Source organism: Euphorbia lathyris, chromosome 5 (assembly GCF_963576675.1).
Source record: "Euphorbia lathyris chromosome 5, ddEupLath1.1, whole genome shotgun sequence".
In the NCBI taxonomy this organism is placed as follows: domain Eukaryota; kingdom Viridiplantae; phylum Streptophyta; class Magnoliopsida; order Malpighiales; family Euphorbiaceae; genus Euphorbia; species Euphorbia lathyris.
Window position 1 is genome coordinate 90927691 of NC_088914.1, and position 4729 is coordinate 90932419.

Below are 4729 nucleotides of genomic sequence, written 5' to 3' on the forward strand. Positions count from 1 at the left end.
CCTGATTGGAAATTAATGATATACAAAAAAAAATGTTATACAATTATTATCTTGCATCGATAAGGTTAAACAAACCGGGATCATAATAAAATTTCCACCAGAAAAAATTATTTTTCCATGATTGAATCAACTCTCTAATCTATTTTCTTACTTTACAAAAAGCTCTAAAGCTCATTGGTGAAAAATCAAATTATCAAAGTTCAAAAAGATTTCAATAATCAATCTATAATGATAACTTTAAATCAATAACTAAAAAAAATATAAATTATCAAACAAACAAAAACTATTCCAAAACCATATGAACAACTGAATTAACTAAGTTATTCAAAATGCAAGTATCATATTTGATGTTACACTTAAAATACACTATTTTTCTAGCTTCTGCATTTTTAGTCTCATTTTCTTTTCTTTGTGTGTTTGGATTCATTTCTTTCCTCCTTCTCCTTGTGTTTTTCCCAGTGCTTTTCCTTTTCTTTCTGATTTTTACAGTCACTTATACACATATCAGCCATACTTGCTATCAAATTCCTTATGATGATGAACATTTTGATTCTTGAAATGAAAGAGGTGAAGAAGGTAGACATGGCAGGAATTTCAGCTGGTAATTTTCATCTCTTCGTGTTTATGTTTTCAATGTTGTTTGTAATTAGGTGGGTTGTTAATAGGGCAAAGATTCTCTGTTTCCGACGGAGATCTGACACGACGGGGATAGGGAATCCCTAAAAAAGTTTCACATGGGAGGGGGTGGGGAGAGGTTTTTTCTTGATTTGTATAGAGCGAGGGGGACCAGGATTTCCTGAAATATTGGGGGATATGTGAGCAAAAGAATCATCTTTTGTCCCGTCCCGTTTGCAATCATAGTAATTATGGTGTCAAAATGAGTTGTAGTGTCATAATCATATTATTAGGGCAAAGATTCTCCGTATGCCACAGAGATCTGACACAACAAGGACAGGGAATCCCTAGAGAAGTTTCCCACCGAGGGGAATGGGGAGAGATTTATCCTTGATTCGTATAGTGAGGGGGCGAGGATTTCCTAAAATATTTTGAAATATGAATAAGAGAATCATTTTATATCCCGTCCTGTTTGCAGCCCTAGCAATTATATAGTGTCAAAATGGGTTGCAGTGTCATGATCATGTTATTAGGACACTAAATGAGCTGCTCATGAGCGGCTTGGTGTTTGGCTATAAAAGCTCGATTGTGTTCGGCTCGATTTATAAAGTCGAGCTTGAGTACAACAAAACTCGACTCGAAAGCTCGGTTATAGGTTCATGAACAAACTCAGTTATAATATTCACAAACATGCTCTAGAGCAGACGTGGTTCGATTAGTTTTTTAATAATAGTATTTCTAAAGATGGAGAAATGTAAATCAATGTAGTTTTATATAAATTGTAGTTTTGTACTAAAGAAATTTCGAATCAATATAATTAATAAGTTGTTCGTAAGTGAAATTCATGAAGAGAATTAACGAGATGTTAGCAACCAAAACTTGTGAACAAGCTCGCGAGCATCTCACAAACCAGTGGCGGTGGCGGAGCCAGGAATCCGAATTTGAGGGGGCTAATTTTAGTCTTAGGTAGTCCAGCCCTAAGGTTGGGTAACATTTTTTTAGCCTCCAACACCCTAAAACTTTAAAAAATTAAAAATGTTCAACATAAAAAAAAATAGAAATATTTAATTTTTTAGAAGTTCAATGCTAATTTCTCAAAACTAATAACATTTTTATTTTTTTTTAATTTTAGTTATAAGTTATTTGAGTGTTAAAAGTAAGAAATTCTTTTTTTTTTATGAAAAAGAGATACCATAAAAATGATTTCAAATGTGTTATTAAAATAAAGAATCCATAAATTAAAAAAAAATAAAGAGTCTATTAAGAGTAATTAATACTCTACAAAATAAAATGACATTAGTGCCAGAGGTTGGGGGGCTTCGGCCCTCCAAACTCTAGGCTGGCTCCGCCCCTATCACAAACGGGATGTTGAGCTCGACTCGAGCTCATCAATTTTCTGAGGAATTGAGTATGAGTAAGTCAAAGCTCGACTTAACTCGACTCAATTAGATCCATACATGTTATGTGATCTAAATGTTTGACGTGATTATTATGAAACGAAACAAAAATTACAATCATATTGACGGGTTATTTTGTAAATCGTGTTATTGTATAAGAAAGTTTGTAGTTTGCAATTATTTGTTTAGAAAGTGGTACAAATCTGTCCTAAAATGTATCTAGAGAAGATGATCTGTCCGCATGTTTCAATTTGTTGGACTAATGTTAAGGTAAATTATATTTATTGCCCCTAAACTATAACACTATTTTAATATTATGATATTCAAACTTCATTTTTTATAGGGTTAAGGTGCAAAAATACCTTTAACATTTTGAGTCAGGAGTAATTTTACTCCTAACGTATAAAATGATGCAATTTTACCTCTAATGTTAGAAGCCAAGAACAATTTTACCCCTAACGTTGATAAATTGGTTCAATTTGAGAAATGATTCATCAAATTGTCTTCTCGGTCATGAATCTTATCATCTACACTTCACATATGCGCTATTTTATCAGTAACAAATCACAAACATATGTTGGGATGTGAAAAAATAAGAAAAAATATTAAAAATATATTGTCTCTTGTACGAATTAGACAAAAAAAATTAAAAAATTCACCGAATTTATAAATATTAATCTCCAATTTTATTAATAAATTACAAAAAACATTATATCATTTTTTTAGAACAAATTGATATGTAATTGGTGCAAAATAAAGAAAAAAATGACTGTATTTTATAATAGTGTCTGAAATTGATCCAATTTATCAACGTTAGGGGTAAAATTGTTCTTGGCTACAAACATTAGGGGTAAAATTGCACCATTTTAGACATTATGGGTAAAATTGCTCCTGACCCAAAACGTTAGGGATATTTTTTCATAAAAAAAATACAGTCCATGTTTCTTTACAAGTTTTTTTAGATGGAATTTAATATTATAATATAATCTCAAAAAAAAAAAAATATGTCAAGAAATAAAATCGGAGTGAAATTAAATCCTTAACTGAACCTAGCCAATGTTTCTTGTAGGATGTTCATGCAAAACGTTTAATATTGAGGGGTATTTGTTTCAGATTTTCGAAGCAACGTTTAGCGTTTCACTCCAAATGCATGAAATATGATGTTTGGTTAGATTTATACAACAACAACTATTAATTTTTTTTATTGGAAACAATATCGTTTTAGAGATTTTCACGAAAAGTTCTTTTTTAGAGATTTTCGGAACAACTATTTTTATTTGATAAAAATTATTTTTCTTATTTCCACAAAACACATTTCTTCTTTAATGTTATTTCTATCTGTATAATATTATTGCCGAAAAACAAGGTTTTACTTCGTTCAATAAATTTTATTTTTACTTATTATTTCATTATTTAGATTTTTTTTTTATTAATTTGTGCATTACAGTTTTTATTTTATAATTTATCTGTTAATTAATTCAATGTCCATATTAGACGTTTTATATGCTAAGAACATAATATATTCATAATTTTACCAAATACTAGTAATTATCGGCTAATAACAACCCGCTAACAACAACTGCAAATAGCTAACAAGGACTGTAATAAAGCATTTTAGAACTTTTCACGAATAATCTGTTTGGTCAATTATTAGCTAATAATTATTATTTTTACTGTTGTTAGCTGTTTGTTATTGCAGTTAGCTCCAACTCGAATTCTGATTCAACTCAATAGCAAACATTGACAATGGATGATTTATTTTTACAGGTACTAAAGTGGGTTTTTTCCTGCATGGAAAAGTTGAAAACTTTGTACCAGATTTGGAGACAATCTTTAGTGAAGAAGGGAACTATTTTAATGAAAAAGTTGCTTTGTGAAAAAATAAAATTAGCTTATGAGTGAATTTGTCAAATAGATAATAGGTATTTTTCCCTTTGATTTTATTATCCATAATTATTTTACTATTTTTTATTTTTATTTTTCTAGTTGGATTTAATAATGTTCATGTGTTCCCTTCAAACAAGATCTGGGATTGGAGTTTTATGTATGATATAAGCAATTAAATTTTACGATTAATTTATTGTGTACGGAATATGCAGGGACGGAGCCAGAGGGGTGGGGAGGGTCGGCCGACCCTCCGACCCGACCGGAAAGCCCCACATTTAAATTTTTGAAATAATATTTAATTTTTTTATTCGATATAACCCATTCGACATCTAGGTCCTAGCACCGCTATTGGGGATATGTTGCGGGAAAAAGTGATGAGAAAAAACTGATAAGTACGTGATAAAAGTTCTAAAATCCGGTCTTACATAGATATCATTTAAGATTTTTAATTTGTTCGTATTTTGTATTACCAATGCACATGATGAGAGAGATGTTAAATAATCAATGCAAATAATTTTAAATTAGTCATAATCATTAAGAAGAAAAGGATGATATTGTATAAAAAGTAGAGTTTTAGGAGAAAAATAAAGGGTTAGTCTCCAAATAGGGGTTTTTGTGTAAAAAATTACACATATAAATATAGTTAGAAATTTATTCCTCAGTGACAAACATAAGGAGATTTATTAGCTCGTTATTTAGTCCGAATTGGTGAAATGATGGAATCTATAAAAATTATTCAACATGCTCTCGAAGGAATGCCGGGCGAGCCCTATGAGAATTTAGAAACCTGACGTTTTGATAGAGAAAAGGGTTGTTTTTCACCATAGTTA

At 30.5% G+C, this 4729-nt stretch overlaps 1 long non-coding RNA gene across 1 annotated transcript; it reads left to right on the forward strand.

Annotated features, from left to right (window-relative positions):
- Positions 1-241: 241 nt before the first annotated feature.
- LOC136228618 (uncharacterized) lies at positions 242-4088 on the forward strand. The gene is made up of 2 exons (XR_010688767.1): positions 242-601; positions 3780-4088. It is a non-coding gene; the product is annotated as an uncharacterized lncRNA (long non-coding RNA).
- Positions 4089-4729: the final 641 nt, after the last annotated feature.